At 37.8% G+C, this 10302-nt stretch overlaps 1 pseudogene; it reads right to left on the bottom strand.

Annotated features, from left to right (window-relative positions):
• Window positions 1-329: 329 nt before the first annotated feature.
• LOC150019187 (actin-related protein 2/3 complex subunit 2 pseudogene) lies at window positions 330-5093 on the bottom strand (annotated as a pseudogene).
• Between the last annotated feature and the right edge of the window lie 5209 nt (window positions 5094-10302).

Raw genomic sequence — 10302 nt, 5'->3', positions numbered from 1 at the left:
ACAAGTTAAGATTGCATTATCCTGCAACTCATTACCAGCAACATATTGCAAAGCAAAACCCTGCTTGGAAGAAGGGTGGAAGGGCAGGGGAGTAAAGGAGGAAAGATAAAGAAAAAGAATTAAGCTGAACAAGTGGATTTTCTTTTTTAATTCTTGGGAACTATGAAGTCCTTGTGAGTGCAGCTAGTTTCTGCAAATTATTTTCCAAATGTGTACAAAATAGAACCAAAATGTAGAATCCCTTAAGAACCTGAAGGGGTGCAACATTAAAAGCTACGATTATCCAGTAGCAAGTGTTCCAGCCTTCAGTCGCCAGCCACTTCCTCTTTCTACTCCCAAGAATAGTGGAATGAAAACGTCTTCCCTGTGCTTGTTTTTATTTCTCTCTTCTTCACATCTGGGTGTGCGCGGTTCAGCACCTGTAGGAAGTCAGATGCTTTTGTCCGCATATGTGTGTAAATATAAGCCTTAGAGCACTTGATGTGGTAGTGCAGGTGGTCCCAGCACAAGCGGATCAGGTAAATGGTGTTGCCTTGAGCACTGGCATTGGTGTGGGGAGGGAACATCATGAGGGTGATATAGCCAATGTTGTCACCCACAGCAGGAGCAGTATCTTTCAGCTCCAGAGGAGGTTCCCTGTGGCTAAAGAACTGTGGGGCTGTGTGTCTGCTCTGCGTCCTTCTTTGAATTCCTGCATGAACACCTTTCCAAAGACGACATCATCATCATCCTTCAATACTGTGCTGAAGACTACTGTGACTCTGTCCTTTATAGACTCAACATGCATGGTCTCATCATCTCTATAATGGCTAACTGCCCTGTTCTCCCCTTCCTTACCCTCTTCTTGGAATTAGATGTATTTCTCTAAGACAGAGGCAAAACAATTTCATTTTAACATGCCAGCCTGATGCACAATGGAATCTTTGGATGCAAGCAGATTTTCAAAGTATAACAAAGAGACATTGTATCCTGATTCTGGATTTACCAAGTCCCATACGCTCTCTTTAGTAATTCATCAGCACCATGTGCCTGAAGTTCCTTGTAGAATTTCAAAGAAATACTGACCATAGCTTTTGTCTCCATTCAGATTTGAAATATGATAGAAGACACTATCAAAATCTGCAAATGTGCTTCTACTGCTTCTGGTTTGTTTCCCACAGCTGCATTCTCGAACTTGGAACTTGAGCATCAGTGTCTCCTTGATGATATAGTAGCTCACCTCCAGCAGGATCAGGACAGCTGGCCCCAGAAGCCTGCCACTGCCTCACACACTGTTGTGCCATTTTTGATGTGGAAAGTTGAACCTTTAGGAAGTATGTTTATTAGCAAGTCCCCTCCTCTTGCGAGTAACTTTCACTAAGCCCACCAACCTTTCCATTTCTCATCATTCACTGTTAAGTCCTGGGGTGTAGGGAGCTTCACAATTAAACATTTTCTTTATAATATCATTGCATTGTGCTGCCATCCAGGTCAGAGTGCATTAAAAAGTTTTTAAAAATTAAATTCTATTTTGCAATGATTTTCCAAATTGTGAACCCCTAGTGGCTATAGAGTCACTACAAAGGGTCTGTGACTCTATTTTGGATTTACTTAATTAATAGTTACCAAAAAATCTAGTTACTGAAAGCAACCCAAGTATCTATAGTGAATGAATGAATAAGCAAAATGTGCTTTACACATACAATAGAATATTATTCTGTCTTAAAAAGGAAGGAAATTCTGACATATGCTACAATATGGATAAACCTTGAAGAAATTATGCTAAGTAAATGTGAAATATACCAGTCACAAAATGTAAATACTGTACGATTCCACTTACATGAGGCAATTAGAGTAGTCAAATTCATGGAGATAAAAAAGTAGAATGGTGGTTGTCAGAGACTAGGAGGAGGGGAAATAAATAGTTATTGTTTAATGGATATAGAGTTTCAATTTTACAAAATGAAAGGAGTTATGGAAATGGATGATGGTGATAGGTGAATTTGTTGTGACTGTATTTAATATCATTTAATATCACTGAACTGTACACTTAAAATAGTTAAGATGGTACCTTTTATGTAGTGTATATTTTAGCACAATTTAAATATTGGGAAAATATATATGGCTACTATTGTGTAAGGGTTTTTAAACTTTTTAACACAAAAACAGGGTCTTCATACTTGAAAGGTTGGGAACCACAAGTCTAGTGGGCAAAGTAAGAGTGGGAAATATGGAACCTGGATTTTATCTTATCTCAGACACTAAATTTTGGAGCTTAAGCAAATCATTTGCCTTCTTTATGTCTCAGACTGTACGTTGAATAAATGAGAACAGGCAAAGGGAGGCTCATTGAGAAGTTTAAAAGTAGCTTTCAAAGGAAATAGTTATGAATTATCCAGCTTCCTGACCCATTGCTCTTAACCATGACTGAAAATATCAAATTAACAATATTCATTTCTTGAGTAAGTACCAAATCCACCTGAAACCATAATTATGAATTTCAGGTTCATTGATTAGGGTTATTCATTTTAATCCTATCTTTGGCTGTCAATACTTGACCTCACTGTGGCTACCTAACTCTTCAGTTGCTATGTGAGCAGCGAAAAGCTTATCTATCAAATTGTTTATAGCATCCAAATACATGAAGTATTCCCTTTTAATTCAAGAACTATCTGGAGTTCTGTACCACCCAGATCCAGAGTCATAGAGGCAGTCTTGAATCTTATGGGTCCATCAGGAGAGAGTCAACAATCATTCAGTACTCACAGACTGCCTCAATGAGGTAAACTCTGGGCCATGTGACACTGGAGTGGAGAGGTGGGAGAGGTGCTGGCTTCTTTTACATGCCAGCTGTTAACAAAATATCCAGGCTCATACACTCATTGCTAATTTTCCCTAATTTTGAGAACTCGGGGTAAGTCTTAAATGTTAGCTTGAGTTGAAAATCAGAATTTAAGCTAAAGTCAACAGTAAAACCTGCAGTAATTCTGAACAATATAAGTATTCGAAGCAATATAGCACCTGTCCACTTTAATTTAAAGATAAGCTTCAGAAATTCAATACTAAAAATCTATTTGAAACCACAGTTCTGGGGTCTATCTTGATGGATATAAAATAACATTATTGTCTGTATGAAATAACATTAAAGGAAAGATGGAATATAAAATTATATTTTAAGACAAAATGATTGATTATAACTATGCAGAATGCTTATATGTACATTAGTAAAGATAGGTTCTTTTGAACAAAAAAGTTTTTTATTATTTTTGATAAATTTGTTTTAAGTTTGAAAGGAAATTAGAATGGAAGAAAAAGAGGCAGAGAAAGATTCAATGCAACTTAAATGGAACCAGTTTTAAACAAGTGACCTGGGATACTAGGTAGAAGCTCCCTTAGAAACCTCTGACATCCCCAGGGTCAAGGTTCATAACTCAGGGGCCATTTCATTATCTGAATCCAGTGAGAGTTGTCCTAGCCTCATGCTCCACCACCACCTTCATCTGTGTTGTTTCTCACTCTGTCCAGATCACAAGCTGCAAGCTGTTAGAGAAGTAAAAGTGCAACCCCACTGGAAATGGGTAAAATGCCCCCAAATGTTTGGACTGATAGTATTATCTACTAGGGCCAGAGGGACAAAAGCCAATCAGGAGAGAAGGGTCTCTGCTATATGTTAATGCTGACCTTCTTGGAGCAACGTGCTCTCTTTAGCTTCTACACATGTCTAATGACTAGGGAGTTGTCTAGCTACACAAATTTTTCACATTTGTCAGCTAAATCAGTGCTCCAAATGTACAATGCAGCACTTAGAAACATTATGTGAATTTATTAAATTCTCTTGAGGACTTTGGGTCCATAAAGCAGTAAATCGATTATAGGAAACCGAGGCCATAATATTTTCATCAGCAACAAAAGCAGTCATGCTCCATATTGTCCATGGCATGTGAAGAGAAACTGTTCCTCACTTCACTTAAGCCAGCAGACTGAGAATCACACAGCAAAATAGAAGAAAGCTCTGAGATGCACTAACATAATCCATCATTTAATCAGTTTATTTTAGAATGCCAGCTCTCCAATGCACCAATTATAAGGAAACATGTGAAAAATTTAAATGGACTCTTTATACTCTGGATTTGCATGAATGCTTCCAGAATTAGCCCCTGAAATCATCTGCTCATTGGCTTTACCATGAAATTGCCTATTGACATTGCTATCAAATAAGGAGCATTAGCAGCAAGCTTAGAGGAGATGATGGGTTTATATTGATGACATAATTTTGATACTAAACATTCTAATATGTGGTCCATGATCATGTAACTGACTACCAATACCCACTCCAAAGAGTAAAGAGACAAACGTAGCATCTTCTAGGATGCCTAATATGCCAAGAATTATTTTAGGTGTTTTCCCATATGTTATCCTATTTCAAGCATTGCAACAACCTCACAAGCTAGAAATTATAATTCCTGTTTTTAAGTTAGGGTCATTAAATAAATTGCCTCAAACCACAGAGATGATATGTAGTTCAGTTAGGATCTAAGCTGGGACTGCATTTCCAAAGAGAGCTTGTTCTACCACCCCGCTTCAAAATATTTGCTGCTCATTTCTTCTAAAGGCTTTGACTCTTGCAGAAGGTAATTATGGGCATCTTTCTACTGCTGCATGGAGCAACTTTCACCATCCTGAACTTTCTGGATGATGGGGAGTGGGTAAATCTGGAGGCAATCTCATTAGTGTCTTGGCATCAGAGGTATAATTTTAGAGCCTTCTCCTAGAATACAACTTTGACCATTTCACTGTGTCTTTGAAACTTCTGTAGTCATCCCAGAAAAGGATATGATTATAAAATTCAGGCATGATGAGTGATAATATTTTTAAATCTATCACTAGATTTTAATAAACATCTAAAATGACCATTCTTCATTCTGTGTTAAAGGATGGTAATACAAGGGGCATAATGTGAGAGGCAGCAAGTCTTACTCCTCTGTAATCTGCAGACTAGAAAAGGTTTATGTAGGAGTGAAACAGGGACCTTGCTGCAGAGGGAACCACAGATTTAGGGAGTATCAATTCCTCTCCTCTCACCACAGTCCTTGCAGAAGTAGCCGAATCTTCATAAGGCCTAAAAACATCTAACCTAAAGGCTAACATGGAAGGAAGGGCTCTGTTTTATTCCTTTGTGGATTCCTAGTGCTTGGCAGGCTGCTTGGTACACAGTAGACCCCAAATAAGTGTTCAGTAAATTCAAATGAAATATTAAGACAGCTCAGCAGTTTGTCAAGTTATATGAATCAGAGTATTAAGAGTTACTTTGTGAGTTGTTTTTAAATATAGTGATTTGCAAACATAATTGTATTTCATATGTGGTTATTCACAAAGCTAAATCCAGCACTTCCCTGTTCATCTTAAAGCTAAATATTCAAACAAATCTTGATCTTGTAGCAAAAACTATCCATTACATCCAATTTTTCCTAGCAGATGTACCCATCAAAAGCAGTCTTTCAAGACTGGAATTATCTAGGCCACATCAGGAAATAAAATAAAAAATGATTAGCCGTCTTTAAATCTATCAAGTGTTTTTTTCTCTCCATACTATTGGCTGCAGTTGTCCGTATAGCAAAGACAGTATCTTCCTGTGACTTTTTTGCTATGGAAGGGGGTTGGTTTTTTTTCCCCCTATCGCTTCTCTGATGGAAAAAACAAAAGCCTATCAATCGTTCAGAAACTAATCTAATTCATTTTGAGATTAATGTTGTGAACTCCATTTACACAGTCGAAACCTAAAAAGCCTCAGTTGCTACATGAAACAGTACCACCTACTGTCAGAATTCCCACATTACACCCTCATATTATCAGCCCTGAAATCCATTTTAAATTGCCAATCTCTATTTGGGAAGCTTTGACAAGTAACCTCATAACAGAACCAATTAGAAAGAATTCAAACCATAAATTGCTTACTCTATTCTACACTCATGGAAACTATTCCCTGTTCACAATATTCATTTTTTAAAAAAGGAAAATATCTGCCCTGACAGGGTGATTCAGTTGGTTGGAGCATCATCCCTTACACCAAAGGGTTGTGGGTTCAATTTTCAGTCAGGGCACATACCTAGATTATGGGTTGAATCCCTGATTGGGGTGCATGTGGGAGGCAACCAATCAAAGTTACTCTCTCACATTGATTTTCCTCCCCCTCTTTTTCTCTTCCTTCCTCTCTAAAATTAGTAAAACATATCCTTAGGTGAGGATTAAATAAATAAACAAAAAAATTTTAATAAAAATTAAAAAAATGAAAATATCTATCTATACTTTTTTCTTGGACCACAAAATTTAAAAGATAAAAGTTTCATTCAAATTTTTCACCAATATCAGATGGATTCAAACCAAGTACTTCATGTCTTTGTAGTAAAAAAGTTCACCAGTACTATTCTATGTGTAGTAAATTTATATCTTACAAAACACCAAAACTAGCTTTAATGATAACACAGGGGAACAATTTTTAACATAATTCATGTTGAGTTCGATTTTTCAGCTATTTTAGACTTAAATAGGCATGCTGATTTAAAACTGCAGTTAGTTTTCTTCTGTCACATCATTTTTCTCTACAGCTTATCTTTTTTATTATTTTTAAAATTGTTTTTCTATTACAGTTGTTCCATTTTCCCCCCATTTCTCCCACCCAGCCCACCCATTCTCCCACAGTAAGTCTCCACCCTATTGTCTATGTCCATAGGTTATTTATACTAGTTCCTTTACTAGACCCTTCCCCCATTTACCCCCCTTCTCTCCCAATCCCAATAACTGTTTTTCTGTTCCTTGTTCAACTTTGTTCATTAGTTTCTGTTGTTCATTAGTCTCTTGTATTAGGTGATATCACACGGTATTTTTCTTTCATCGCCTGGTGTATTTTGCTAAGCATAATTCTCTCTAGTTCCATCCATGTTGTCGCAAATGACAGGACTTCCTTCTTTCTTTTTGCTGCATAGTATTCTATTGTGTAAATGTATCACAGATTTTTAATCCACTCATCTACAAATGTGCACTTAGGCTGTTTCCAGCACTTGGCTATTGTAAACAGTGCTGCTATGAACATAGGGGTGCATAAGTTCTTTTGAATTAGGGTTTTAGGATTTTTCAGGTATAATCCTAGCGGTGGAATCGCTAGTTCAAAAGGCAGTTCCATTTTTAGTTTTTTGAGGAAACTCTATACTGTTTTCCATAATGGCTGCAGCAGTCTGCATTCCCAACAACAGTGCACTAGGGTTCCCGTTTCTCCACATCCTCATCAACACTTGTTTCTTGATTTATTGATGATGGCCATTCTGACTGGTGCAAAATGGTATCTCATTGTAGTTTTTATTTGCATCTCTCTGATGGCTAGTGATGTTGAGCATTCTTTCATATGCCTATGGACTCTCTGTGTATCCTCCTTGGAGAAGTGTTTGTTCAGGTCCTCTGCCCATTTTTTAATTGGGCTGTCTGTCTTCTCAGTGTTGAGATGTGTAAGTCCTTTATGTATTTGGGAGATCAATCCCTTGTCTGAGGTATCATTGGCAAATATGCTTTCCCATATGGTTAGTTCCTTTTTCATCTTGCTGATGTTTTCTTTTGCTGAGCAGAAACTCTTTAGTTTCATGTAGTTCCATTTGTTTATACTTCCCTTTATTTCCCTTGCCTTAGGAGATATATCAGTGAAAATATTGCTACGTGGGATATCTGAAATTTTCCTGTCTATGTTTTCCTCTAGGACTTTTATGGTGTCACATCTTACATTTTTGGGTTCATCTTCATTGGGACCCTCTGTGCTTCCTGGACTTGCATGACTTTTTCTCTCATCAGGTTAGGAAAATTTTCTGTTATTACTTTTTCAATCAGGTTTTCTATCTCATGCTCCTCTTCTTCTCCTTCTTGTATCCCTGTGATACAAATATTGTTTTGTCTCATGTTATCCTACAGTTCTCTTAATCCCTCTTAATTCTTTTTCAGTCTTTTTTCTTTTTGTTGTATTGTCTGGGAATTTTTTTCTACATTGTCCTCTAACACACTGATCCGATCCTATGCTTTGTTTGGCCTACTTTTGATTGATTCTGCTGTGTTCTTCAGTTCAGAAACTGTATTCTTCATTTATTCCTGGTTCTTATTGATAGTTTCTATGTCATTCTTTATGCTGGTGTAGTTCTTTGTAAGTTCTTTGTAGCTTCCCTGAGTTCTTTGTAGTTTCCCTGGAGTTTGTTGTAGTTTTCTCTAAGTTTGTCAAAGTCATTGAGCTTCCTTTTAACCATTCTTTTGAATTCCATGTCTGATAGTTTGCTTACCTCTGTTTCATCTAGCTCTCTTTCTGGGAATTCTTCTTTTCCTTTCATTGGAAGGTTGTTTCTGTGTCTCCCCATGTTGGATGCTTCTTGTTTGTTTATGTTTCTTAGATTTTTCTGCTTTGATTTCCCACCTTCGTGGTATGAGATTCTGTATAGGAGACCTGAGGGATTCAGCGGTGCAGTCTCTTTGATCTCCTGAGCTTGATGCTCTTGGGATGCCCTTTATGCCATTTGTTTAAGCTGTCTGATTGTATTTCAGTTACTCTTTGGTGGAAACTTCCCTCTGGCTAATTAATTGAGAGTCACTCTGCCCAACTTGTCTTGAGTTCTTTTGTGGAGATGCTTTGGGCACTGTCTTTTTTTTCTGGATCCATCCCTGGTCAAAATTCCTTGGGTTTCAAATCTTTTTTTCTGGATGGCTGGTCACTCCACTCCATGTTTGTACTCCAAGTCCTTCCATGATGGAAGCAAGTAGACAACACTGCTACCTACTCTGCTGCCATGTTCTCTCTTGGATCTACAGCTTATCTTGATGTGACCACTCTAGGCTGGACTGAGCCTGGATTGAAGGAAACACTAGTGCTCTCCTATTAGTTGAGAGCAAACCTCCCTCAAGTAGGGAGGGGTGGGGGACCACCTTGAAGACAAGCGACAGGTTCATACTTGTCTAGGCTATTCAGTTACAAAAAAGATAGTGTGGTGAGAGGTTGTGTGCCACTCTATATAGTGAATTTTATTCCAAATTGCAGTCTGAGTTCTTGTCTGTATACAAGGAGTTAGCAGAATTAACGTTTTTATGTATATAAGTACTTATTTCCTTTCCTTCCCTTCAGATCATGTCTGTCTCTGTTATTTTTCATTGTAAAGTGCCTAAATAACCTTTATTCATTTTGTTATATCTGTGGCAGTTTCACCACTCCCAGTCAAAGGACAAACATCACCGCATTCGCCAGGCAAGCCTATTTTGCATATTTTAAAGTAAAATTTGGTGATCAAGAGAAGTCTTGGGCCCCTCACAAGGTGTGAAAGCAGTGTGTCAAGAGTTTACAGATGTGGACAAAGGGAACATGTGATAAATTGTCGTTTGGTATACCTATCGTTTGGCGAAAGCCAGAGATCATTCAAGTGACTGTTACTTTTGTGAAAACATCAGGATATAACAAGAAAAATAAATGTAAAATAGAGTATCCTACTCTACCATCAGCTATACACCCAGTGCCTCATTCAACTGAAATCCCAGTGCCAGTTTTCACTGAACTACCCTCTTTCGAAAAACAGGAGTATGGTGAAGAACTAAGTGAAAGCAAGAATGAAGATTTTGAAATTGAAGATGACTCAGTTTATAAGGGATTTGATCAGCATGAGTTGAATGACTTGGCATGAGATTTGGGACTATCCAAAAATGCTTCAGAACTCCTAGCATCAAGACTGCATGAGAAAAACTTGCTTGAAAAAGGAGCGAAGGTATCCTACTTTCAAGATCAAGGGAAAGTGCATTTCTGTAGTACTTTCGAAGTGACAGTGGCTTTGTGTATTGCCATACATACATGGTTTAATGGCGGAATTGGGAATTCCAATCTATAATACACCTGAATGGTGACTGTTCATTGGTAGCTCAAAGCAGAGCTTGAAGTATGTTCTCCTCCACAATGGCAATTTATTTGGTGCATTCCCAATTGGCCATTCAGTTAGTTTTGATGAAGAATATGAAGACATAAAGAGAGTAATTTATCTGTTGCAATATCACAAGTGCAATTGGCTCATCTGTTTTGACCTTAAAATGGTCTGCTTCCTTGTTGGTCAGCAATACAGGTACACCAAGTATCCCTGTTTTCTGAATATGTGGGGCAGCAGAGCTCATGAGAAGCATTGGATGGAGTTGAATTGGCCTCCAAGATCTGACCTCAAACCAGGTGATCCAAACATTCTACATGAGCCACTTGTTGACAGAAAGAACATTATATTCACCCCTCTGCACATAAAACTGGGTCTCATGAAGCAACTTGTTAAA

The sequence above is a fragment of the Furipterus horrens genome, unplaced genomic scaffold (genome assembly GCF_987537825.1).
Source record: "Furipterus horrens unplaced genomic scaffold, mFurHor1.1.pri manual_scaffold_2, whole genome shotgun sequence".
NCBI classification, from domain to species: domain Eukaryota; kingdom Metazoa; phylum Chordata; class Mammalia; order Chiroptera; family Furipteridae; genus Furipterus; species Furipterus horrens.
Note: the sequence above shows the minus strand (reverse complement) of the source record. Positions and strands in the feature narration are given on the sequence as shown.